This window comes from Pteropus medius, unplaced genomic scaffold (genome assembly GCF_902729225.1).
Source record: "Pteropus medius unplaced genomic scaffold, Ma_sr-lr_union100, whole genome shotgun sequence".
In the NCBI taxonomy this organism is placed as follows: Eukaryota; Metazoa; Chordata; class Mammalia; order Chiroptera; family Pteropodidae; genus Pteropus; species Pteropus medius.
Genome location: NW_024350923.1, coordinates 3,184,170 through 3,211,289, shown reverse-complemented (window position 1 = coordinate 3,211,289; position 27,120 = coordinate 3,184,170). Strand labels below are relative to the sequence as shown.

General features: G+C 57.7%; 1 protein-coding gene and 2 long non-coding RNA genes across 7 annotated transcripts in view; 1 reads left to right on the top strand and 2 right to left on the bottom strand.

Annotated features, from left to right (window-relative positions):
• Positions 1-27,120, bottom strand: part of LTO1 (LTO1 maturation factor of ABCE1) — a 241,480-nt gene that overhangs the window by 16,750 nt on the left and 197,610 nt on the right. The window lies entirely within an intron of this gene.
• LOC120584717 (uncharacterized) lies at positions 6,301-10,415 on the top strand. 5 transcript variants are annotated; one of them, XR_005648109.1, is made up of 4 exons: positions 6,301-6,783; positions 7,617-7,737; positions 7,824-7,976; positions 9,493-10,415. It is a non-coding gene; the product is annotated as an uncharacterized LOC120584717 (long non-coding RNA). The 5 variants fall into 5 exon arrangements; XR_005648108.1 differs by having other exon boundaries at positions 7,614-7,737; XR_005648107.1 differs by lacking the exon at positions 7,617-7,737 and having other exon boundaries at positions 7,824-7,871.
• Positions 16,740-23,254, bottom strand: LOC120584719 (uncharacterized). Its single transcript, XR_005648111.1, has 5 exons — positions 22,507-23,254; positions 21,085-21,427; positions 18,811-18,874; positions 18,033-18,037; positions 16,740-17,980 (listed from the first exon to the last, which is right to left on the bottom strand). It is a non-coding gene; the product is annotated as an uncharacterized LOC120584719 (long non-coding RNA).

The following is a 27,120-nucleotide window of genomic DNA, read 5'->3' as shown; positions in this document are numbered from 1 at the left end:
CATCACCATCACCATCATCATCACCATCTTCATCATCTTCACCGCTATCTTCATCACCATCTTCATCACACACCATCGCCATCATCGTCACTATCATCTCCGACACTGTCGTTACATCATCATTGGTTTAAAGATGGGATTGCACCCTGAGTGATAGAGGCACAAGGAGAGAATGAAGCAGGAACAACTTTCTACCGCGTCCACCTCCTCCCAGGAGGGTCCAGTTGGGCTGTTGAGGGTGAGAGTGTGGTCACAGAAGCCAACACTGGCCTAAAGGGACGACCTTGGTTAACCAGATCCAGTCTCACGTGGGACGGTCTTGGGTCAGTAGAGGGATGCCGGAAGTGTCTAGGATTGTTGGAATGTTAACAGTGTTGGAGCAGATAAGGGTGGGAGGAGGCACCCTGGTTCCCAGCCCTTCCAGCCGCTCCCCAAGAAGGTAGAGGAGCTGCAAAGCAGGTCTCCGGGGGTCTCGTGCCAGCCACATCTCTTCCTCTCTGGGCGACCCCAGACAGGCCTCTCTCAGCCTTGATCCCCGCATCTCTAAAATGGGGACACTGCTGGACCTACCTGAGCAGCCAGTAGGTGGCGCTGATGGTCATGAAGGCCACCTTGGGGCAGGTGGAGGGGCAGTAGGGGTGGAGATGTGCCAGGGACACTGAGGCAGCGGTTCATGGGAGCAGCCCCAGGGCACTGTCAGGGCTCCCGTGACTCCCAGGGGCACAGAGCTGGCCTGTGTCAGAGGCTGCCCGCTTCGGTGGGGCCGCAGACCTTGCCTAGGGCACCCGAGCAGCTGTCCAGAGGTGTTTCCAGCTCAGCATGAACCAAAGGAGGAGGAACGCCCCTCCGGTGCTGCCCCATGTCCCCATGTCACTGAGTGCTGTCTCTGTCCTCCCAGGACTTATCTGGACATCTCTCCTCTTTGACCCGCATATCGACTGTCCCCGAGCCCTGTCAGGGTCACCTTCCGTGCCCTCACCACCTCCAGTCTGGGACCTGTGTGGCAGTTGTAGCCCCTCCAACCCTCCCTCCCCACCCAGCATGTAGACGGAGCTTCTAAAGTGGCAAATATGGCCCTGTCCCCATAGCTTGCAGGTCCCCCAGCCCTGGGGACAGAGTGCAAGGCTCTGACAAGATCCGCGAGGCCCAGTGGAGTCTGGGGCTGGCTCCCAGCTGCAGCCCCATCTCTGGTGGCAGGTTGGCTTGCTGCCGGGTCCCAGTGCACCGAACTGACTGAGCCAGGCCACGTCCTCTCCCGCTTGACCACGGCACCTTCCCCGCCCCACACGGAGGCCGGTGGGTCACAGGAGTTACTGCGTGCGCTGCTCACGGGTGCCTGGCATATATACGGAGCCTTCAGGAGTGTCCTGCATTCATATGCCTACCGTTATTTCCCAGGGAGGGATAATGACGTGAATGAACAAATAGGTAAATGAATGAATGAATGGTACCCCAGAAGCAACGTTCCCTGGTTCCTTAGGTGGCTCTAGGATCACTTAAGGGGGTGATCCGTGTAGGTGTCCCACAGGTGGGACCCAGGTAAGCCTGGGTGGGTCTTAGTTGGAGGGCAGCCCCGCCTACCGGAAGCCCCGGCCACTCACTTCTGAGGTCTTGCTTCTGTCCCCTTTCTGTTAACACCCTACCTAGCCACCCCCTCTCTTACGGAGGGAGAGAGGAAGTCGGGGAGAGGGCAGGGGACGGGGCTAGAAGCCGGGTGTCCAGGGGCCTCTCACACCTGATGCTGACCGTCGGCCATCATCTCAGTGCCTGGGAGATGGAGGGAGGAGAGTGCGGCTCTCCGCACTCCGCACCGCTGGGGGAGGGTCTCGGCTCTCACACGCCGCCTCGGGGACAGACTGTTCAGCTTCCGGGCAGCTTGAACCAGGGAGCCCTGCCAGCCACCGAGCCACAGTCCGCTTCCCGGACGTTCTGCTCGTTGTCTGGGGCCCCGGGCCCTGGGGGGACCCGCAGGTTCCCTTCACTCCCTGAAGAGGTCCGGGACCGCGGGAGTGTGTCCCAGGAAGAACGGACCAGCGCCTCCCTCGGCCCGTAGGCTTTGGCGGGGCAGCGTTGAGGACGTGGCCTAGGGCCCCGGATGACAGCCACCGCCCAGTGGAGGAGACTGTCAGCCCCCCGAGCAGAGATGGCAGCTCCCGGGGAAGAACCAGGGCTGCGGTCGACCAGTGGGGAGTGAGCAGGGCACCGTTCCCAGTGCGGGTGGACAGCGATGGCCTCGGAGAAGGTGACCTGAGGGCTGCGGCGAAGAAGCAGGCGGGAAGACGTGGGTGACGGGGTTTCGGGGAGCGGAACAGGCCGGGCAGAGCTTGGGACGTGGGAAGGAGTGAGGCCGGCCAGGGGCTGGCAGAGGCCGTGAGGCTGGGGCAGAGGTGGGGGACAGCAGGCAGCCGTCCCATGATCGCGTGGCCTCCAGGTGTGGTGGGAGTCTGAGATTTATCCAGGGTGAGGTGGCCGGCCCTAGTGGGCCTGAGGGGGAACAGCAAGGTCTTTGTCCTGCTTTAAGTAGAGTGCTTTGGCTGCTGCGTGAACTGGCTGACTGGGGGCGGGGGCTATGAGACTGGGGTCGCCTCCCTATGGGAGCTGGACGCGGCCACACCAGGCAGAGGGGGCCGCGTAGAGGCAGGTAGAGGCTCAGAGGTGTTTTGGAAGGGAAACTGACAGACCTCTTGGGAGGGGCCAGGGCCACTGCTGAGCTGTCCAGGGCCTCTCCTGCCGGGCACCTCCCACCCGACGCCAAGGCTAGACCATCACATGGCAGCAGGCCGCCGGCTCTCCCACCCAAAACAGCCCAGGTGGCGTTTGCCCGGTCATCATCTCGTGCAAAGGGCAGTGGTCCCCGAAGATCCTCGAGCCAGGGCTGAAGCCCCCCGTGTCCGGGTCAGCCTCCACAGCTTGTACACGCCGGTGGGCAAACCCAGGCTGGCAAGGCTGCCACCCACATTCTCTGAGAAGATGAGGCTGAGGCACCAGGGCCAGTGGGAGGGACGCCTGGGCTGGGGCTGTCCCCATGGATGCGAGCAGGTTGCTCTCTACCACCCAGGTGCTGGGCCTATAGGTGAAGATGCGGATGAAGCAACCCAGGCACAGAGTGGCTGTCCCCCCTCCCCGCCCCCAGGCACAGAGCGGCTGTCCACCACTCCAAGAGAGGGGCCTCCGTCCTGGGTTATGGAAGTCAGGATTCACCCAGAAGCACGAATGTTCTTCTCAGTGGTAATTCAAGTCACGCCAATGACACGTCCAGCACCACGAGGTCCCGGAGGCCTGGCCCGCCTGGGTCTGTCCGGCTCACGCCCGGTCCCCGTCCCGGCCTCGGGTCCTGCTGGTCCGCCTCCCTGAGCTCTCCCGGACCTGGGCCTTCGCACGCGCCGCCCCCACCCCTCGCATCTCCCCCGCTCTGGTTCTCGGTTTCAAGGTCACCTTCGCGGCTTGGCCTCGCCGACCAGCCCTGGAGCAGCTGCTGCCACTTTGCCGACTTGGCCCAGACGTAACTTGCCGCTTCGGGCTTATTCTTGTCTGTCCTCTTGTTTATCACCTGTTCCCCCTGAGGATATAGACTGGCTTCTCTTGACCACTTGGTGGGCTGGCGGACATTCTGGGGGGCACCGGAAGCCGGGCCCCGTGGCCTCGTCCCTCCCACCCGGCCTGGCCACCCTGCGAGGAGATGTTGGTTCCTCTGGCGAAAGCGCCTCGTAGGGTGACGGCTGCTGCGGAGCCATGCAGGGGAGGAGAGAGGGGGAGAGGACCTGGGCTCCGGACGGGAGGCCATGAGGCCACCGGGAGCCCCGGTCAAGTCGACCAGCAGGTGCCTGGGAAATAGCGCTGGATCCAGCTGCCCTGACTGGTGAGGGGAGCCGGCGGCCTGGAAAACCCCGCCCACGACCCGCCCTGCTCCTCCGGGCCCTGTCCTGGGGGCTGGGGGCATTGGGGTCCTGCTCAGGCCCTGGAGACCTGGCGCCCGTGAGTCAGGAGGGCTGGCCAGACCGGGGCCGTGATGCCCCACTTCCCGTGTCAGGTCTTCCTAGTGATGACGACGATGCGCGTCCCTGTCACCTTCGTCCTCACCCGCTGGGGACTTCCTGTGTGCACGCCCAGCCTCACTGAACTATCAAGACCACTCCATGGGACAGTTACTAAAACCCCGCTTAATGGATGAGGGAACGCCCCCGCCCACCGCCCTCCCTCCTCCAGGTCTTCCTCCTCCTCCTCCCCCCTTCACCACCTCCCCCACTCACTCCTCTACTAGACAGTTTTTATTGAATGCCCACCGCGTGCAGGCATGAGCCAGCGTAGGGGTCCCCGAGATGGCTGAAGTCCTCCTGGGCCTGTCCTCAGCTAGTTACAGGCCCGGATGACAAGCAGGTCTGTCCCCAGGCTGACTCCGACACGCTGGAGACTGTGTGCGTGGGCCCGTGGGGCAGAGTCTGGCTTGGGGATGCACGTGGGTATAGGGGGCAGGGTAACCGTGCTGTCTGCCCGTAGACCCCAGACCAGCTGAGCATCTGCGACGCATGTGACAGTGTTGGGTGCCCCGACCACCTCAGCATTCTTTCCGTTTTCAGATGAGAAAGCAGAGTCTAAGGTCTCACAGCTCGTCCGTGGCAGGGCTGCACCCTGGACCCGGGCCCCGAGGCCCCCAGTGTCCCGTGGTGTCATGCTGCCGTACCTCGGTCCCTTCTTGCTTTGGCTGCTAGGGAGCTCAGAATGAAGCTTTAGGCTTGCTCTAGGGCGCCACGTTATCCCGGGTTTTGGGACATTGTGTCACCCCCTCCTTTGGGTTCTTTATCTTCCCCCTGGGCCTCCCGTGGCGCGGGCCGGACATAAGTTATCAACTATAAATAACACCGAGACTCCCGCTCTCGCTTCAATTTCCTGGTGCATTTTTTCTCAAGTCCTTAATGGGCTGGGGCGGAGGGGAGACTCCTAACGGAAGGTGACATCACCATCAGCTGGCCCCGGGGGGCAGCCCCCAGATCCGCAGGCCTGCGTGGGCCCTGAATGCCCCCATTATGAGGGGCACCTCATTACACAAGTCGCACTGCACAGCGGAATTCAAATGGCGTTTTGTGGTTTCTGCCCTTCAAGGCAGAGCGCTAGCAGCTGCGGTCACCTGCTTCCTCTGCGTTTCCCCCACCCCCCCCTGCAGCCCTGGCGCCCAGCCAGGCCGGGACCGCCCCTTCCACCCAGAGTCAGTTTCATTCTTAACTCTGACTCAGACCCCTTTAAAGGGACAGCAGAGTTGATTTGTCTGGATGAGGAGAGGGAAGCAGAGGAGGGATCTGCCTGGGGAAGGGGCAGAGGTCAGGAGAAGCTTGGGGTACCTCTGGCAGTAGCTCTGGAGTTGCGTGGGCAGGCCATCCCTCCTCCCCTGGGAGAGAGGGGGTTTCCTGCCTGCTCCCAGGGAGAGGGGACTGTGATTCCCCAAAGCTGGCGTCTGCAGGACCGGAATCCCCAGGCATTGGGCGACCTTGCTTTTTGCTTGGCCACCTCAACCGAGCTCTGGCCCAGAGGTCAACAGAACTTGGCAAGCCACCCTGTGTGTCCTGTCTCGTGCACTTCCTAGAGCACCCCCAGCTGCCTTCCTGGGCAGCCCCTCCCGCCATCCAGAATGCGCGTCCCCTGATTTTCGAGGGGTTCTGGTAGGGCTCGGCTTCCTGTCGCCTGCTCCGAGGTTCTCCCCGCCTGTCCCTGTCAAGGCAGTTTGCCCTGTCCTTTGTGACACGGATAAGAGCCCATTGCTTTATTCCATATGCCTGTGTGTCAACTTGTCCTCCCCCACCCCCCCACCAAAGACTGGCAGCGCCTTGAGAGCAGAGACCCCGTGTCTCGGTCACAGCACAAGGTCTGGCACATAGTAGGAGCCAAACCGGTGACGAAGCGACGGGTTCCTCCACAGCCGTCCCCCGTCAAGAGTCCCAGACAAGTGGGGTGCAAGGGGACAGAGGACCCCTAGTGTGGCAGACAGGCCAAGGTTACTTGAGTCCGGGGGCTCCCGCAGGGGCCAGGTGTGTCATCCCAGCTCTGGGACGAATCTCAGTTTGAGGCCTTAGTGAAACCAGGAAGAATTTCTCCCTCTTTCCCTTCTGTGTGACTCACACTGAGATGTCGAAGTTCCCCTTGTGGTCAGCGCTTCTCCTGAGGTTACGGGGTGGTCATGCGAGGCCAGCAGGCAGGAAGCTGGGCCATGTTTCATTCACAAAACCAGGACCCGCCTAGGTCCACGTCCCGCCTGGCTTCTCAGGCCCCCAGCCCCGTGGCCAGCCCGCTGCGCTGGCAGGTGTGCGGGGTGGGGAGGCAGGGCTGCTGGGGGGTGGGGAACAGAGCCAAGTGTTATGTCTGCATGGCTGGCAATCACCTCTCTCCCTCCGGCCTCCTAGCTCACCCTCCCGGGGGACTGGGGCATGGACGGGAGCCTGGGACTGGCCACAGAGGACATCGTCCTTCTCAGGGGACCGTCTGGTGTTTGTCCCAGGGAGCCGGGAGGCCAGGGCCCAGGTGGGGCAGCCGGCTTCCTACTGGATGGGCCCATTTCTCGCTGTGGTCCCCACCGCCCAGGCTGGCATGGATCCAAGGAGGAAGGAAGAGAAGAAATCGATGTCCAGCAGGACACCAGCTGCTAAACCCGGCCACGCGTCCCCTCCCGGGTTGATGTCTCACTGTCTGCAGGGAGCCCCGGCAGGCTGGCCAGTGTCACCTTGTCTTCACTCGTTGCCGGTCCTGGAGCCCCTCAGTGCTAGTGACCTCGGCACCCGGGCAGACCCCTGAAGGGTAAGGAGGCATCAGCCAGGGGGAGGGGCCAAAGGGAGGCAGGTGGGGGCGGGGCCCCGGCAGAGGGCCTGTCTGCTCAGGGGCTCAGAAGCCAGAGGAGACTGGCGGGTTGGAAGAGCCTAGGGTCGAGGGTCATCAGGGTGCCGGGGAGGAGGGTGTGTGCTGGGAGGGGGCCCCGCACAGGAGAGGTTGGGAGGGAACAGGGTCCAGCTGAGCCGAGAGCCAAGCCTGGCTTCTGGGGGTTTCGGTCAGCTGGGGCCTGAGCAGGGGGCCTGGTGGGAGGAGGCGAGCCTTCATCCCCCACCCCAAGGCCCTGGGATGGGTGGGCGGCCCTGGGGCGTGTGGAAGGGACACCCCCAGGCCCAGCGGGCAGGGCGGCTGACACTATTGGCAGAGGGAAATCTGAGACCCCGCACCTTGGCCAGTCTGGGAAGGGCTAGGGCAGGGTGGGAACATGGTGGGCCACGGCCCTGAGCTTGAACCAGAGAGAAAAGACCGTTGGGTGACAAGCCACGGCCGGCCCTGCCCTGCCACCCGGGGCCCCTCTCTGGGGTGGAGCAGTAGCCTCGGACTCTCCCTGGAGACATCCCAGTAGCTCCCTGTCTGCAGGCTCCAGTGTTTTGGGAACCCAGAGGGCCGGGGTGCAGAGGGGACCCCGACCAGCCATCAGGGCCTCCTTTGCAGCCGTTGGTGCCGGGTCCTTGCCTAGGCTCGGCCACCTTGGTTCTGACTGCATTCGCCGGTCCCATCTGTCATCCACGGCCATCTGCTACCTGTGGGGACTATTTCAATTAGCTGGTTTGCAGTCAGTAATAAGAACGACAATTTAGCAGAGGAAAGAACAATGGTGGTTGCTGCTCAGGAGTCGCCTGCGGGGCGCGGGTGGAGGAGGAAGATGCTGGATGCCGTCGTGGAACCTCAAGTCTGTGGCACATTCTGGACCACTGAGGACAGGTGGTTTCTCTGTGGCGGGTGGGACAGTCTGTTGGCTCTGCCACCCTCGCCCGGCTGACCACGGCCTCCTGTGTCATGCACCCCAGGGCACTGCGCTGGCTTCTCCAACAGACGGTCACGTTTCAAACAGCCAGGTGGGCATCGCCTCCCCTGCGCGGTCGAGCGGTCCCGTGGTCTCTTCACTGCCCTCCTGACCCTCTGGCCATGGCTGCTGCAGGCACCTACACGCACTCATGGAAGTAAAGCACTTTGAAATGCAAAAGCTGTAAAGTATAATAATCATAAAAACACAGCCAATTACGGTTTTACGAGGCTGAGCTGCCCATCTGGAATTCCCTCTTATCCGGCAATCTCAAAGTGCCGGGCAGTCCAAAATGTATTAGGCCCAGCAGCCGAGGGCCACAGACTGCACCTAGAAGCTCTGGGAGAGAGCGACAGGCGTCACTCACACTCCCTGCTGCCCCGGAGTCCGGATCCCCAGGCCTTTTCCTGGGGGCATCAAGCCCATCCTCCCGGAGCCAGCTGGCTGGAGAATGGGGAGCTCGAGGGCTTCTCCCTCCCCACCTGGGTCAGGGATAAGGGTCGGCAGTAGTGGGAATGAGGCCGAGGGTTCTACAGGCAACTGGGTGGGAGGGAGGGAAGAGGGACGGGCAGTTGTGTCTGGTCTAGAGTTTTCCAGGTCCAGATCTTGTCTGTCCCTTGTGACTGTGAGCTCCCAAAGGACACAGGCCATGACCTGAGTCACGGGGGTGATGGGGATGGACGAGGTTGAATGGCTGAGAGGAGGGAGTTGGGGGTGGAAGATCACAGAGAAAGGGAAAGCCACAGGACCCGCTACCTCGGTAAGGCTTACCCAGTTTGCTCGGTGAATAAATAATGGATGGATGGGTGGATGACCAGATTGGTATATTGAAGGATAAATGGATCGACAAATGTGTGAATGTTCTAAGGAAGGATAAATGCATGGATGGATGAATGAACAGACATTTAATGTTTTTATTTATTTGGATAAATGACGGATGGGATGGATGGAAGTGGGTGGATGGATGGATGGATGGATGGATGGATGGATGGATGAGTAAGTGGATAAGATGGATGGATGATGGATGGATGGATGATAGATGACTACATGGATAGATGGATGATGCATGAGTGAGTGAACAAGTGGATGTATGGATGAATAGGTAAATGAATGGATGGACAGATGTGGAGAATGGGCCATGAATGAATACAGGATGAGTGTGTATGTTCCAGATATTGAGGTCATGGCTAGCCTGCAAGGAAGAGGTCACATTGGATGGACAGGTGGACAGATGGACAGAAGGGCAGATGAAGTGATGGGTTGAAAGACAATAAAATGAGCATCTGAGTGCATCTCTAGGGGGAATGCAGGCGATGGGAGATGATGCTGGCAGAGACCTCAAAGGGGCTAGCAGGCCCCCTGGACAGAGTCTTGGCTTGTGTCGCATGACGTCCACGTCCTCCACCAACTGGGCTGCAGCCTGGGGAATCGGTGACCTAAGCTAGGACCGGGAGACTTGAAGCCTCTTCTCGATTCAGCTTCATCAGCCCCTTGACCTTGGTCGATCACCTCCCCTCCAGGCCTTGGTGTCCCCGTCTGTAACGCGAGGACTTGCTGGGTAAGATGGGCTCCCAAGGAAGGCGGGAGGCTCCCAGGGATGCGGGGGTGATGGGCAGCAGCCCGGCCTCTCTCTCCTCCTGCTCACAGTTTCTCTCCTCTTCACTCCTGCGTAGGTACCTGCCGTGTGCCCTCTTCGCCATCATTCCCGAGTGTCTGGGCAGGAAGCCAGGCTGTGAGACGTGCTCTGGGGAAAGAGGAACTGGCCCCTGCCCCGAGGTGGGCCGGTGAGGGCTGCTGCGGCCGCAGACGGCTGCTCAGCTGGCCCCTGGCAGGCTCCAGGCTGAGTCACCCTGAGTCACCACAGTCACTTCCTACCACACATTCCTTCATTCACACAGTGTCTCATCCTTAAGGCCACCTCCCTGGAATCTCTAGGCAGTTGCCAAGTGTGAGGGGCATTCTGCCTGCCCCAGCCGGACGGGCCAAGTCCTCAGCCCCGGGAGCCCTGGCAGGGAGAGGGGGCTGGGCAGGGCGGTGTCTCAGGAAGGAATGGACAGCCCTTGAGCCATGCTCTGGCCCAGAAGGTCTCTGACCCTCGCGGGCCAGGTGCCCCCGGATGAGCGGTGCAGGTCCTTGCTGCTGTGAGGCCCCGGATCTGCCCCCTGGAGACTTGGGCACCTGGGAACACAGGTCCTCCCCGAGCACGCTGGAGTTCACTGAGCCGGCGAGAGCAAGTGGCCCACCTGCCAGCCTCACCTGTCCCCCCTCTCTGCTCCTTCACTCGCTTATTCATTCATCTCCCTACGTATTTCTCATACGCCTCAGTCTGCCCAACGCCGCCGGCCCTGGCGAAGACCTCGCCTGCCATCGGCAGGCCTGGCCCCCGCCGCCCCAACGCCAGCCTGCGAACGCCCCTCCCTCCACGAACCTCTGTACCCCAGTGCGGCTACATTCGTTTCGTTTCCAAAATTCCACTAATTCTCTTTTGTGTCTTTGTGTTAGTGATTCCTCTTTACACATCAAAGGGACATTTTTACTCCTGACTGTTTTTGTACGAGACTTTCTGACTCTTGCAGGAATCTATGCCGTACCTCTTTGTCGGAGAAATTTCTTTTGCGTCCCTCCCCCAGGAAGAACCTGTTACGCCCAGAAGTCGTGGAGGGCCCGGATTACGGGGAGAGAGAAGCAAGAACAGAGGCCCGAGAGTTAGGAACCCCGGGTTAGTGTGCAGCCGGCGACGTGCTGTGTGGCCTTGGGCGGGCTCCTTGCGTCTCTGGGCCCTCTGCGCTTCTTTGGGGAGAAGGCCCTGTGGTGCTTTGGGTGGGAACAGGCTCGGGCTCAGGCTGCCCGTTTCCAGCTGTGTGTCCTTGGGCAACCTCTTTGAGCCTCCGTTTCTTCAGCCGTAAAGTGGGGATACTGATGATAATAACGCCCCCACAAGGTTGTTTTAGGAATTAAATGATGTAAGCAAGCTGATCTAAGCTGGATAATCAGTGCAAGGCAGCTGGCAAGAAACGAGAGCTGTTTTCATTTGAAAGTCCCCACGTGTCAGGGGTGGAAGCTATGGCGATGCCGACAGTTCCCTACAGAGAAGGGACCCGAGGAGGGTCCCACGTCACCCAGGGCTGTGGCCTGTTCACAGGCACGGAGGAAGCGGGGGGCCTGCGAGAGACCCGAACGCTCGCCTCCCTGGCTTGGGGAACCCACACGGGGGTGCAAGATCTCCAAGGCGGCACCGGCTGGGTGAACGTCAGCATGTGGCAGCAGATGCCATTTCCAAGGCCGTCTTGCCTCTGGAGTGGCCAGTGATCGGGGACCCTGATGGCACTTCAGGAGAATCTTGGGGTGGGGGAGCTGGGAGCACCTCCCAACTCGTTTAGGCTTAGGCGGACCCCATGCAGCCAGAGGGCGATGTCCAGTGATGCTGGTGATGGTGGGCCCCGCGCCCCCTGCTTGCGGGCCGGCCTGGCCCCGGGTAGGCCACTCGGATCTGCGTAAGACGTTTCACTGTGATTGGTGGCAACCACTGTCTCTGTTCTCATTCCCTTTGTCACCCCTCCCTGAGATGGGTGGCACCAGAATGGCCATCGACATGTCTGGGATCCAGTTAAGGAGGAAGTGAGCTGGGGACATATTCGATTCGGGCTTATGAGGCGTATCTATGCAGTCTGTGGACATGGCTGTCTGCAGCCGGGTCATCGCGGGCTGTCCTGCAGTGGGCAGGGCTTCTGGGGGTCCTCTGCCACGCTTGGAGCTCACCCAGCACGGAGCTGGGGAGACGCAGGGCCAGGGAGGGTGGAGGTACCTGCGCCAGACTCAGCCCGGGCCGTGCGGGGAGCCACAGGGCAGGGTAGGCAGTCTGGAGTTGCGAGCGGCAGGCGTTAGTGTGGCAGCTCTGCGTTCACAAGCAGGGGATGCGGAGGCCCAAAAGGGCAGGGGACTCACCTGGGGGCACAGGTGCAGGTCTTGGGAGGACTGCCAGGAGCTCAGTTCCCGTCTGCTCCCGCCACATGGTGGCTCGGGACTGGGGTCACCCCACGACTTCTCAAACGAAGAAACAGGCCAAAATGAAAACCGCTGATTGGCGGTTTGTGAACCCCTCTCGTAAACCACCCGTGTGCTTGTCTCCAGAATGTTCTTCCTTCACCGTCAAGGAGCATCTGCAGCCTTGCAGGATGCCACTTCCCTTTGCTGCCAGGAAGTTGCCGCAGGGTGCAAAGGTCACAGCAGTGGCCGGTGGGGTTAGAATGCGCTGGTTCACAAGCCAGCGAGCCCCCAGCGCCCCTGGAGCCGGACCCCTCGGCAAAGAGCTGCGCCTCCCAGACAGTGTTGGGTCTTGGATGTTCCTCTCCTTCCGAGAGGCAGGGGACGCCAGGTCCTGCCCCGCCCGGCCAGCAGGCAGTGGGACTGGGCCAGGAGCGGCGGGAGTAGGCAGTGCCCCCCGGTTTCTCCCAACGGGTCGGGGGATCCCAGCCCCGCCTTAGCCCGTGTTGTCCACACCAGCAGAGGACACCACTGTCCTGGTCAGGAGAGGCCCCTTCGCCTCCATTGGGCTCCCACAACCCCTGCGCCGTGGCCCTAGTAACTGTCATTGTCCCCAGTAAAATAATATTATTATTTCAATCAATTACTGGCCACACAAGTGCCTCTCGCACCCCGACCGTGTCACTTGTGCCTGGCCCGCCCGAAGCACTGGCCGCCCCGTCCACGTGATACCCGGCACCTGACCGCTGCGTGCCAACCCCCTCCCCTGTGGCCCAGGCCGCGCTCCATGGCTGTTCAGTCCCCGCCTTGGCCCCTGAGGCAGTGACCTTGTTAAAATCTGAGCCTGGTCCCGGTCGTCTCTGCTCGACCCCAGCGGCTCCATCTCGGGGACACGGCAGAGTCTCCTCCAGGCCCACAGCCCGCACGTGTCCCTGCCCCAGCCTTTCCTGTCCTTTCCTGGACTTTGTCCCCCGGTTCCTGGACGGGTCACTTGGTCACTTCCCAGACGCCCACGTGGTTTGCCTCCTCTGGTCTGTGCTCAAACGGGGACCTGCTCACCCGCCCTGCCAGGCCCGGCGCCCTGCACCGCTCAGCGGCGTCTGGCGTGCGTGGGGTCCGTGTTCTACGTCTCTCCACCGAGAGGTCAGTGGGGGTCTCGGATGCTCTGCTCACTGCTTCGCCCCCGCGCCGACGACCACGCTTGGCACATAATCGGTGCTCGTAAGTATTTGTTAAGTGGGCGAGGGACGATCCCAACGGACACGTCATGTTGTTGTCTCCATGTTAGAACAGGAGAAGTTGCGGGTCGTGGAGACGGGTGACCTGCCTGAGGTCGCCCTGTCCTTGTGTGGGTTTGGACCTGGCTCTGTCTGACTCTGAGATCCAGCTTTCGCCCAAGACCCCCACTGCCTCCTGCACACACGTGCCCCACCTGGCGAGGGAGCTGGAGCCCGGCACCCAGGCTGTGAGCTGCTCCGGGAGCGCCCGTGGAGGCGGCGGGGGCTGCATCCCGGAGCAGAGGCACCTGGGCTGAGCCGTGAAGAGGTGACGGGGAGGGGGATCTGGCTCAGCTGGCGGTGCGGGGGGTGAGAAGAGCATTCTGGGAGGGGAACACCACGTGCAAAGACAGCCAACGGGAAGATCCGGGCAGGCGACGCCATTGCCCCATGGGGCCTGATGGGGGGTCACATGGAGGTGGGCAGTGGCGAGGACAGTCGGGGGCGGCAAGCTACACAGCACAGGGCCTCCTGGGCCGTCGGGAGCAGGCTAAAGTCCGTCCGGGATCCAGTGGGACAGGAGGTGACATCCGCAGGTCTCACTGGAAAGACCTCTCCAGTGACAGGTGCAGGGCACATCGGCAGGCGAGGTGGGCGAGGCAGCAACCTGGGGGCAACGCCAGTGAGGGCTGAGGTGTGCGAGCAGACGCGAGAGGAGAGGGGGCGCCCCTGGGGCTCCCCAGAGGGGTCGGCGAGCCCCCGGGTTTCTGGCTGGGCGACTGGGCAGAAGGGAGGTGACGACGTGGGTCTAGCTTGGCGTGTGCGGAGGTTTTGCTGTGTCTGGGTCTCTCGGGGGCGAGGAGAGACCCGGGCTGCTGGAGGAGCGGCTCTGGGCCCAGGGGGGCGTCTGGGCCAGAGGTAAAGATGCGAGGGTCCCAGTGCTCACGTGTGGAGGTCACTTCAGCCTGGAGGGGATGCGGCCCCTCCAGAAGGGGGCGTCCGGAGGACAGAGGGCAGTGGCCTCAGCTCCAGGCCAGACCAGCGGCTGGTGCCGGCCGCGCCGCCCCCTACTGCAGCCACGGCACCTGCTGTCCAGCAGAGCTGCTGGCGCCGGCCCGCTCCGGCCCTTTCTGACCCACGAGGCCAGTCGGGGCTGAGAGCTGCATCCTCAGAGTCCTCTGCTGCTGCCTCTGGTTCACAGGGTCAGTGTGACTGAGGCAGATCGGCCATTATTGAGCAGCAGAAAAAGAAAAAAGTATAGATTTTGGGCTCTTGCCAACGCTTCAAGGGGACAGCAGCTGAGAGGACTCGCGATTTCAAGCGCACACCCCGCCTCGGGCTGCGCCCTCCCGGCGCCCCCTGCGCTTCCCGCAAATCCGCAGGGAGGGCCGGAGAGCGTCTCCCGGCGGCAGCGAGGGGTAGCGAGCGTCCACCCGGCTCCTCGTCCGTCCCCGCCCCGCTCGCAGCTCTCTGTGTGACCTGGGACCGTAACCGCCAGAGATCGCACAGCTGCCGCCTGGCCTCTGAGTGCCAGACCCGCCTCTCTACATCACCACTGGGTGGGAGCTCGAAGCACCCCCAGGTTTATCTTCCAATCATCGACTCAATGTCACCCTCGGGTGCCCAAAGGTACCCTCGACCCAGCACACCCCAAACCGAACTGGGGATCCCCTCGCCAGGCCCAACCTGGTCCTCCGGGGTGCTCCCCATCTTAGGGAACTGTGCCAAGGCCCACGTGTGGCCGTCACCCCGACACATCCTTCCAAACCCTGCTCAGGGAGTCCCGTCCTCGGGCTCTCTTGGACCCCGCGATCAAGTTCTACCTCGTGCCGGCGTCCCAGCCTCCCTCCGAGGACCGCAGCCCCATCCTGCTCCCTGGACCGCGGCCACCGCCGGCTCTGTCGTCTGCCAGCCACCACGGCCTCCCCAGCAGCTTCCGCCCTCTCTCCCCACGTGCGCCTTCGAAGCCCAGCCTTGGTGACAGTCCAGAGACCAGCAGGAGGCAAGCAGAGATAAGCTTGTGCCTCAGGAATGCGAGGCCAGCGGGACAGCAGCCTTAACACGCCCAGCAGGGTTGGGGGAGGTGCGGGGTCCAGCCCCGGGGACCACAGCCTGGGGAAAGGCTCCGAAACGAGGGTGATGTCAGAGCTGGCCTTTGGGACATGGGAGGCCAGGCCATGAGGACTGGAGAGGAACTGCAGGCCGTTCCTCTACCTGGGGTGACACTTGGGGAGGTGGCTGTGTGTCCTTCGGCTCCGGGACAATCCAGAGCTGGTACCAAGTTTGGGAATAAATGAATAACACTCACAGACGTCACGCCAGCGTTTACTGTGTGCCAGGCCGTGGTGACACTTGACGTGCATGAACTTCACAGACATACGGATGGAGGAGCGGGGGCTCAGGGAGGCTCTGGGACTTGCTCAAGGCCACACACAGAGCGTAACCAGGCCTCTTGGCTGCACCTGGGGGCGGCCGTCTTGCTTAGGGTGGGCCACGAGGTCCCAGGCCCTCACATGGCCGCGGCCCAGAGGGCATCTCTCCAGACCCTGCAGCTTCTTCTCTTCATCAACCCCAGGGCTGGGGCCCCCTCGCACCCCAGCTTTGGGGCAGGAATGCGGTGGCTCTCTGCTGAGCCTCACGCCCATCATCCGCCCCAGGCCTTGCAACAGCCGAGTATTATCACAGTGGGGCTGCGCGGCGTCCGTGAAGGTTGGCAACTGTCCCACGTCCGTGTGCATCCAGGACTGGAACCCCAGCCCACCAGCCACCCCCGGGGCGACCAACTGGGGTCCCCGCCAGCTCTGTGCCGCGCCCTGTTTCACGCCCGTTACCGGGGTCAATCCCATCATCCTCGGATGACCTAGTGATGTCGGAACCACTGTCGCTCCCCGATTATGGACCTGGAAACCGAGGTGCAGAGAAGGCGTCGCCCCGCCAGGGCCTCCCGGCTCAGCCAGTGAGAGTCCGAGCGGCAGGTAGAGCCGGGCGGGGGGCCCGCTGTCACCTCTCCCTACGCTCCCTGCGTAGAGACGACCAGAGTCAGGAGAATCCTGCCCTCGGATCTGCATCCCTCCCACGAAGCTGAGAGGCAAGCGCCTCGTGTTTGCTGAGCACCTACTACGTGCCAGCCCATCTCACACCGTTACTTTGCAAGGCGAACACTCTTACCTGCGTTTTGTGGACGAGGAAATGAGGCTCGAGGAGACAGAGCCTGCTCGCTGCAGGTGACCTGGTCGGGGGCGGGAGCTGTGGGGGTGCCCGGGACACCAGAGTCCCCGCTGGAGATGCCCAGAGAGGCGAGAGCTCCTCCGGGCAGAGTGGCCTCCCATTTCAGTGGCCTCCCCTTCCCCTGCTTCCCGCCCGGGGAGAATTAGGTGGCGAACGTTTTCAAAGCGGGGCTGGCAGAGGAAGGTGGTCGGAGGAAGGAAACGTGCAATTAGGAGCTGCGGAGCGGCTTCCGTCGTGGGGTCGGGCTCCGCCGTAAGCACTCGGGGTGGCGAGGACTCCGAGGACTCTGCTCCTCCTCTGGCTGGGGTCCCTGCCAGCTCCGCAGGGCCCCAGGAGGGGCTGGGCCCAGGCGGGGACCCCAGCAGGGAGGTGACGGGCGGCCAGCCTCGGACTAGGGAGGTACCCGGGGCTGTGGGAAACTCCCATTCCCAAGAGAAGCTTCTTCCAGCAGTGTGTGCCGGCCTTACAGAAAGGAAATATTAACATTATAATTACAATTCTGTGTGTTTAATTAAGTTATTAAACAGGCCCGGCCTACGGGAGAGAGGGAAAAAGGCCCCGAGTTTCATTCTAATTGTTTCTCCCAGGATGTAATTAGAGCTTTTCAGGAGGAGTTGGGGCCAGAAAAGGCGGCGGGCTCTGCCGGGCCTGGGCTTGGGCCTGGGGCCTGTGCCTAAGTCTGGGCCTGGTTCTGGGCCTGGTTCTGGGCCTGGGGCCTGGACCAGTATCCTTGGACGAGGCTCTGCTCTGAGAACAGCTGCCATGAGGGCAGGGATTCGGGCCCGTTGGCATCCTCGTGCCCGGCACGTAGTAGGTGCTCAAGAAATCGCTGTGAAAGGAGCGCCTCGTGGGCGGTGAACAGCTGAAGGGGCTGGGAAGCTGCCCTGGAGATTCTTAGCAGACGGCTGTTCCAGAAAAGACGAAGCCGCTTCTTGCTGGACTCAGGGCTGGAACACACTGCTTTGGCCCCCTGGGCGGTCAACATTGGTGCCCACCTGGTGGTGGGCGCTGTCATATATATCGACCTTCACCTTTTCCTTCAGTCTCTGCTCCGGTCTCTGGTATCTGAGGAGGGAAGGTCACCCCTGGGAAGGGCCCACATGTCCCCCTGCTGTGGCTCCAGGCCCTGCACCTCCTTAAAGGGACAGCTTGAAGGTCCCAGGGCCCCAGGTCTCCCAGAGTTCAGACAGCAAAAGCTCTTCCCCCAGACCCTGCTCCAAGGCCCCCGGTGGATCCTCTGCTGAGGGGGGCCCAGGGAGGGTGTGGGCCCCGGGCAGGCCCCAGATCCGGTTCTGCGCTCGCCCAGCCGACAGCTGCCCCCAGGCTCCGTGCAGAACCTCCCGTCGGACGGGAAGTGTCTCGTTCCAGCTGGCGCAGCCTCATCGAACAGTCAGGCTTTGTAAGTGTGGACAGCTGCAGGGACGGGGGCCGGCTCTGTGCTGGGGGCAGGGGCCGGCTAGGGGGCTGGATTTGGGAAGCTGACGGGGGGAGGCCAAAGCCAGCAGCGTCTCCCAAGCGGGTGGGCGGGTGAAGATCACAGAGATTTGGTTCAAACAGAGCCTCCTGAAAAGCTGAGCCCCTTAGGTGGGTGCGGGGAGTGAGGCTAATGTGGGTGGGGGTGTGACCATGAAAAGGAGGACTGTGTAGAGAAGGCGGTAGGAGCTGGGGCTACCTACTCTCCAGGGCTCCTGCTCTCTCCTGGCACAAAAGAGCCATCCTTCAATGGGTGACACTGAAACAGCCATAAAGCCAACCATTTCGGAGGGATGGGAGGGTGTGGGGACCCATCCTACACACAGCCATCCATGGTCATACCTATCTAACATCCATTCAATACTCCATTTGTTCATCTATCTACCTATCTGCCATCTATCTAAATTCATTCATCTATCTAGCATTCCATACTTCCATCTAATTCATCTATCTATCTGTCTATCTATCCACAATTCCGGTTTCATTCCATCATTCGCATTACCATTTCCATTCATTCCATCATTCATTCAACATTCCATCATTCATCTATCATTCCATTCAATGTATTCAATTATTCTATTTATTCATCGATTCATTTCCATTCATTCCATTTCATTCTATTCCATTCGAATATTCATTCCATTCATTCCATTCATTCTATTCAATTCATTTCATTTCATCATTTAATATTCCATTCCATTCCATTCATCTATTCATTCATTCATCATTCCATTCCATTCATTCATTACTCCATTTCCATTCATCACTTCCATTTCCATTCCAATTTATCATTCCATTCATTCTCATTCATTCATTCATTCCATTCCATTCATCAATGATTCCATTCCATTTGATTCATTCCATTCCATTCCATTCGTCATCATCATCATTCCATTCATTCATTCCATTCATTCCATTCATCATTCATCAATTTCCATTCATTCCATTCCATTCCAATTTGATTCCATTTTCATTGTTCCATTTATTTATTCCATCGATGACATTTCATTTATTCCATTGCTTATTCATTCCATTCTATCAATACCATTCCATTTTTCCATTTATTTGTTCTGGCATTCATTTGCACACTTGATTCTGTGTTAGGCTGAGCGATTTGGAAAACGATGAACCATTTGCAGAGACCATGATGCCTCTGGAAGAGAGAGATTTGCAGGTCAGATGGGCACACACCTCAGTCTAAACACACGGGCTCTGGAGTCAGAGAGATCTGGGTTTTAATCCTAGTCCTAGTACTTTCTTTCTTATTCTCGTGTTGGTCACTGAACTTCTCTAAGTCTCTGTGTCCTCACCTGGAAAGTAGGGCTTGTCATTTCGTCCCCATGATGTATGGCATCATGATGTATGGCATCATGGGGACGAAATGACAAGCCCTACTTTCCAGGTGTGACTTCATCTAGTCTCATTTCTATGCCGATGCCTTTCAAACATCCATCTCCCAACGTGGACTCCCTCCTGAATTTCAGACCCATATCTCCAACTGTGTATGTTAATGTCTCTAATTTTTCAGTTCTAGAATTTCCATTTGGTTCTTTATTACAGTTTCCATTTCTCTGCCTAGTTTCCTTATCTGTTCCCTCATTAAGACTGTATTTTCCATTACTTCTTCAAGCATACTTTTCTTTAATTTTTGGAACCTAGTTATAAGAGCTGCTTTGAAAGTTTTGTTTGCTAAATCTATTATCCAGGCCATCTCAGAATTGATTTCTATTGACTGTTCTTTTTCCTTCTTGACTATGGGTCACCTTTTCCTGTTTCTTTGTGTGTTTGGTAATTGTTGATTGCATATTAGACATTATGGATGATATATTGTAGGAATTCTGGATTCAGATATCTTTCTCGGAAAAAGGTTGATTTTTATTCCATTAGGCAGTTCAACTACTGACTGGTTACTCGAACGTTTGTGGTCTTGGCTTCCTTACTTGCGATGGTGGATCTGTGGAAAGCCCTAGTGTCTCCTCAAAAGATTTAACTTGGTGAGAAACAAGCCCTGAACTGCAAATCTTGAGGCTTGGTTTTGGGCTTTGTCGTGAAAGGTCTCCAGTAAGCTTTACTCTGAGGTGTGGTCTTTATCACTAAGATGAGGCCTTCGGGGTATCCTAGCCTAGATGCCTGCTGGTAACGAAGTCTCTCTACTCTGATCGGGCAAGCACCCCAAAGTCCCCCGGCACTGCCTGACATCCAGCATCTCTGTTCCGCTCTCAAACTTTTAGGGATTGAAACAAAGTTTTAAGCCTCAGGTGGTCTCACCAACACCCAGGGACCCTCACACAAACTTCTTCTGCTCCTCTGCACCAACTTACTTACTCTCTTGCTCCCAGCCCTGCAGATTCCAGCTGCTTCAGAAACCCCGAACTCTCACGTCGGCCCCTTCACTTCGGTGGGACCACTGAGTTCTACTTGGATGCCTGCTCGCTGCTCCATGATCAGGGAAGTGTCCCAAGGCATGGATCTAGGGAGAGCACAGGGCTCGTCTCATGTTTTCTCTTTCCTTGGGGATCCGAGTCTTGCTCTGCCTGTGATGCAGTGTTGAAAATGGTGGCTTCATACGTTCCATCCAGTTTTACGATTGTTTGCGATCCAGTTCTGGTTACTGTGCCATGACCAGAAGTGAGAACTCACTATCTTACCCCAAACCTTCCTCTGGAGACTTACTATAATCCAGCCATTCCTCCAAACCAGAATCCTGGGAGTCATCTGCGGTACCACCCTCTCTCTATGACTTCTTGTGAGAGTTCCATCAGCAAAATCAGCCCCTTTGACATTTGTTGGATCTCTTGGACCCATGGAAATTTATTTCTCCACTCCCATGGCCCTAGCTAGGCTACAGTCTGTCCTCACCGAGACCACTCCCACAGCCTGCTCACTGGGCCCCCGTGCTCCAGCCTGGCTCTGTTCCACCCCGTCCCCCCACCCCACCCAGCAGCCCGACAGCCCCTATTCATTCGATAAGTCTTCCAGAAAACCCTGCTATTGTTGTCTTGACTGGCACCTCTTGAGATCTGCCCCCGCCCGTCTCCAAGTCACCCCATACTGCCACTTCTTACGTTCCTGCCACACGGATCTACTTGTGGCTTGCAGATGATGTCATTGCCTCTCTTCTCATAGCTCTCACTTGGTGGGTCACCGGATGCCGTCCTCCGGGGATTGTGCCTAATGAAGACCCTTTAGACCTTTTTGGGGAACCTTTCCTGATCTCCCAAGCCTGAATTAGATGCTTTTTTTTTCACAAACACGGCATCTGTGTTTTTTTCCCCCCAGAACAGGCTCCGAGCTCCTCAAAGGGACGAGTGGCAGGTTTACTGTGTCCCCCCCAGAGCCCGGCCCAGGGATGTGCCCGCTCACCGTTTGGTGAAGGAGTCGGTGCCCTGGGCTGTGGAAGGACCAGTAGGGGGAGGTGTTCGTGCGCCCTGATGCTGGAGGTGGAGCCCAGGCATTTCCTGACCAAGACGCCAGCCCTGGACAGGGAGGGGACGTTTCCACAGGCTGACCGCCACTGGCGACGATTCAGGGGGCTCGGATCCCTGATGGTCCCACGCAGGGAAAGAGGCAGTGAGAGCTCCTTGCAGAAAGTGAGCCACCCCCAAGGATGGGGGTGCTGCAGACAGGGTTGTGTGCACGTTGGTCCTCAGATGCTGTATCCGGGGCCACCTGTAGCCTCTTGAGGACCCTGGACCCGCTGGAAGACCTGCGATTGGATGAGTGTCTTGCTCCCCCTCCTTTAGCCACGTGCCTCCCCTTCCCGATGTACCCCCATTCATGGTAGGAAACGCCACCAGACACCTCTGTTCCTGTGACATTTCAGCCTCTGGCCTCAGCCACATTCCAGGATCCCCCAAACCAAGGACATTTTCTCTCTCTCATCATGCACCTCCTGCCTCCACATTCCAGGGCCAGACCCTCACCCGGGGACGTCACGTCCTGGTTGGCGGGTACCCTGGGCCCAGGGGTGCCCTCCTTTCCTGGGGCCAGGTCTCCGAGGAACTGCTGCACAGGGTGCCCCTGTCCTGCCTCCCCAAAAGTCTTTTTGGGTCATTTCGGTCTGGTCTCTCTCCTCCAACACCATCACAGTTCGGGTCCAGATCACAATGCTCACGTCACGACATCTCTCCTTTGGGGGCACCTCAGGCAGGCTGTGTCCCTGGATTGAAGGTCACATCTTCCCTTCAGGCAGCCCTCTGTGAGAGTCTCTCCTTCCAGGTTTGGAGAGTGGTGACTTCCCCTATCCCTTTAGCCTAAATAAGGGTGGCGGTAGCCCTGGGGTGTGGCGCGCTGCTCACCCTTCACAGTTTCCCTGCCCTCGGCGGTTTTCCCAACTCGAGTCATCTCTTTCCTGGTGGAACCCTGACTGACACAGAACCCTACCCTGTGGCAGCCCAAGGGGGCACTCGGTACCCCAGAGAGGCCTCCTGCCATGCCGCTGCTCCCACAGCAGACTTTGATGGAGGACACCCTCGGCACCGCTCAGGACCACTGAGCCATTCTCCCAGAAAGCTGGTTGAAAGCCAGAGAGATCTCATTCCGAGTGGGGCTCCCAGGCCCATGGGTGAGTGGCAGAGACAGAAGGCCAGCCTAGTGAAGTGTGGCGACAGCGTGGGGCGCTGACGTCTGTGGGCTCTGGAGTCACAGAAGCTTGGGTTTGAGGTCTACCTCTTCCTGCTATTCACTGTGTAATCTTGGGGGCCCCACTCCATCTCTGAAACTCAGTTCCTTTCCAAGTTGCACAAAGGAGTCAACAAAAGACAGTGCGGAGCCCCAAGCACCTACCGCAGCCTCCAGCAGCCTCAGCAACGCTTCTTAGGAGGGCAATGTCCCCAGCTTCCCTGGCCTGCATGCTGGGTGAATCGCTGCTGAGCCAAACTTAGTAAGTTCCCAAAGTAGAAACCTTGTCAGATCTCAAAGAATGTCAGCCCCAGTGACTCACGTGTATTTCTCCCCCTAAAACAATCACAGGCCTTTGGGATCAGCTCAGCCACCTCCGAGAGGCATCGCAAAGCTGTGAGTGGAACGCTGGGTTCCGGCCACAGAAGAGCTGGGCCCAGGCCCAGAAAGAGGTCCCGCTAGGAAAATCTGATTCAACCAGCTTCTCCTTTCTGGTTTAGGTTCACAGTTCCCTGGCTGTGTCTACAGCTAAGACCTAGGGCTCCGGGATGAGTTGCCCAGCGGATGGCGATGGTCAGGTTTTTGCTGTTATGGTGATGGTGTTGTTGGTGATGGTGGTGATGGGTTGTTTTTTTTTTAATGGTAGTGGTGGTAGAGTTGATGACGGTGATGGTGGCGGTGATGGGCTGTTGCTAATGGTGATGGCGATGCCGTCGTTGATGGTGGTGTCGGGGATCCAGGCGGTGAGGGTGGGTTGTTGCTGATGGTGGTGGCGGTAGGATGTTAACATTGTTGGCGGTGGTGATGAAGATGGTGTTGACGCCTCACAGCCTGAGTAGTACAGGAAGATTTAAACGCAGAGAGCCCGCCCGCTAGTCCCTATTCTGCTACTCCCTGGTGAGCTGGAGCGATTTACTCAGTCCCTCGGTTTCTTCATTAATAAAAGAAGAATGATTCCGTCTCCCTTTCTGGGATGTTTGGGGATCAGAGTGGCCAAGGTCTGTAAATGTCCATGCTTAAGTGGCAGTCTTGGAAGTTGCAAAGCTATAAAGCTCTGAGCACATGCCAGCTGTGCAAACAAATACCAGCACCTATGGAGTGAGGCCGTAGTGGATCGTGGCTTCTGTGATTGTTTTTCTGGTGGATCAGGATTCCCCTTTCCTTTGAAAAATTCTAATACTGTCTGTCCCCCTCAATGTGGTTTGGAGGAGCCTGGCAATCCTAGAACCCCACGTCCCCTGGTCCAGGGGCGGCCATGTGGCCCAGGCTGGGTGGGGCAAGCAGAGCATTCCTGGGAGTTTTCCCAGCAGAGGGTGCTGTCATTTGGCTCAAGACTCACAAAGCTGCCTGGGGTTTCCAGCAGGCATTTCTCGTACCCCATGAAGGGTACGAGATGCAACGCAAGGCCTAAGGATAACATGGAAGAGAAGCAGAGACGAGCGTAACTGAAAGAAGACAGCAAGAAAGAGGAAGAGAAAGATGACGGAGGGACTTTGTTTGAGCACCTGGATCCAGCTGTACCTGAAGACGGCTGATCACCTCCCAGACCTCCGGGTTACACAGGCCCGATGGCAACCGCGGGGAGCTCGAGGCGGGTGCCTGCATTTTTCAAACCGAAGCGTCCTTCCCGACATCTCTAACGTCCTCAGCCTCCTAGACCTTTCCAAGAAAGCAAAATTTATAGCGGGGCTGACTTCCAAGTTTGAGGACAAAAGACTCTTGTCTCATCAGACCCAAATCTAGCTCCTTTGCCCCCGTTTCCAGGGAACAAGTTGGGACTGACCCAGCTCCCGAATATCAAGGGACAGAGTTCTAGATCTGCTGCGGCCACCATGTCCCCAGGGAACACCTTTATAGGAAAACATTATAAACCGGAAACTGCCGTGACTGTTTTCTCTGGCTATGTAAACAAAGTCTCACCTAAACTGTTTGAACAATATAGGAATGCATGAGAAAAATGTCCAAACCAGCCGATAGCCGCCCCCGCCTCCAGAGGTAAGCGCGGGGCACCTACGGTCCTTTCTCCAAGTCTCCCAGTGTAAATATTTCGTTTCCTGTTGGTAGAATGACTACTTGCTATTTGGGAACTTTGTCCAGGCACTAACGTATCATGGAACCTTCTGGACACTGAACGCATCTCTGCACCCTGAGCAGAGCTGCTCGGCAACGTCACACGGGCGTCTTTGTTTAATCCCCAATGATGCGTATTTAGGCTGTTGCCAAGTTTTGACTGTTTTACAAATCTCTTTAGCATATGTGCAGATTTCCCACGTGTCCGATCATTTCGGTGGGGGTATTTCCTAGAAAGAGAGCTGCTGAGTCAGAGAAGGTGACTATTTTAAGGACTTTTGATGCATTCTGCTCATGGGTTCCCAGCGGGGTTGAGGGTCCGTGTGGAGGGAGATGCCGAGCTCCCCACTGATGGCAACGCTGGGTTTTATTCACTCCAGAGAGGCGGGGAGAGAAGTCAGTGAGCAGGTCCCACTTGTAGGAGCAGTGGCTTTTTTGGTGCTCAGTACAGGCTACTGTCCTCTTTGGGAAGAAAAGGTGGCCAGAGGGGAAGGAGGAGGTGGCATCATGGGTGGTGGCTCTGTTAGACATTCCAGGTTGGTTTTATCATGGAAAATCCCGCATCCCAGGAAGCCCCCTCCACCTGAGCAGACCCGGATAGTTGATCACCTACGTCCACCTTCTGGGGCTGGCCTCCTGAGCCCCAGAAGTACTGCTGGGACACTGTGTCCTTGTCCCTGGGACAGCAGGTCCCGCTGGTGCCTCCTAACTGGCTTCTGGGAAGGCGTGTGCTGAGAAGTGGCCAGGCCAACTGCCCGGGCAGGCTTGGCCCCCGGCTAGCGGAGGCTGGCAGCGCAGACTGGGCCCAGGTCCTCTGAATCCAGGAGCCCGGGGCGCTGTGCCTGTTCCCACGCAGCAGGTGTCTTGCAGTAGTCCAGCTGGTAAAGGTACTAACGCCGGAAGCTCACAGGCTGTCCCCTCTTCCCATCCCCCCGCGACACACAGAGGAGGGGACCCAGGCGCAGAGAAGGGAAGTGACTCGGCAAAAGTCATTAGCTCTGAGTGGCCAGAGGGGCAACTGGAATCCAGGTGTCCTTACTCCAAACGGGTCCCCTCTTTAGCCCTGGCCCCACGCGCATGGTACACTGCATTGAGAAAATGCCACTCTGCTGTCTGCCACTCTAGAGCGTTCGCGTTTTCTAGAATTTTATATAAACAGCATCACATAATACGTACTCTCATTTTGCCCAGATTCTTTTGGTCTGTACAATCATTTTGAGATTCATATATATTGTCACATGGATCAAAAGTTGCTCCCTTTTATTTCTGAGTAATATTCCTCCATGTGGATGTATATGGTTGGTTTCTAACCATTTACCTATCGATGGATGTTTGGGTTGTTTCAAGGTTTGGGCCACTATAAATAAAACTGCTGTGTACGTTTGTGCACGGGTTTTTGTATGAACATACACTTTTATTTCTCTTAGGTAAATGCCTAGGGGTGAGGTGACTGAGTTGTATGGGAGGTAAATGTTTAGCTTTTGAAGAAACGGTCGTTTAACGTTCCCACCAGCCGAGCGCGAGAGCTCCAGTCCCTCCACACCCTTGCCAACGCTTGGCATTGCGACTCGAAAATTGCAGACATCCTACGAGGTGCATCACGATATCGTCTCGTGGTTTCAATTTGCATTTTCCTAACCACAAATGACATCGAGCATCATTTCATGGGCTCGTTCGCCAGCGCTCTATCTTCTCTGTTCAAATCTTTCGTTCGTTTTTAGTGGGTCGTTTACTTTTTTATTATTGCCTTTGTGTGGTTTGGATACAAGTATATTTGTATATTCTGGATGCGAGTCTTTCCTCAGATATACGATTTGCAAATATTTTTCTCCCAGTTTGTGAGTTGACTTTTTATTCTCTCAACAGTGTATTTCAAAGAACAGAGATTCTTACTTTTGATGAAATCTAATTTATCCATTTTGGGGGGCGGGTTGTATCTCAAAAATCTTGGCCTAATCCAAGGTCACAAAGATTTTTCTCCTTTGTTTTCTTCTAGAAATTTTGCTTCTAGATTTGTGATCCATTTCGAGTTCATTGTTACATACGGCATAACGTGTCAATCGAAGTTCTTTTTTTCCACATATGAATATTTAGTGGTTTCAGAGGTATTAGTTGAAAACACTATCGTTTTTTTACTAATTGGCCTTTATGCTTTTGGCAAAAATCAATGAACCACATATGTATGGGTCTGTTTCTATACTCTGTACCATTCTATTGATCTCTTTGTCTATCGCTGGGCCAAGAATGTAACGTCATCTTAGATGCTTTCAAGAGTCTGTCTTCGTGGCAGCAGCCTCCAAGACGGCCTGTAGTTCCTACAGGGAGCGGCTGAGGCCTCCTACCAACAGCCACGTGAATGGGCTCGGCTCTTTCAGCCTTTAGATCACTGCAGGGCTGGTCAACATCTTGACTGCAGCCCCACGAGAGACCCTAAACTCGAACCCCACAGCTAAGCCTTTCCCAGATTCCTGACCCTCAGAAACGGTGTGAGATAATAAACGTCTGCCTATTTTTAAGCTGTGCTAAGTTTGGGGTAATTTGTCACGGAGCAGTAAATAACGAATGCCCTTTGTGGTTTTAAGCAATTTGATTACGATGTGCTTTGGTGGATTTTTCTTCGTGTTTCTTGGGTTTGCGTTTCACTGAGCTTCTTGGATCTGCGAATTGACAGTTTTCATCAAATTAAGAAAACTTTTGGCCATGATTTCT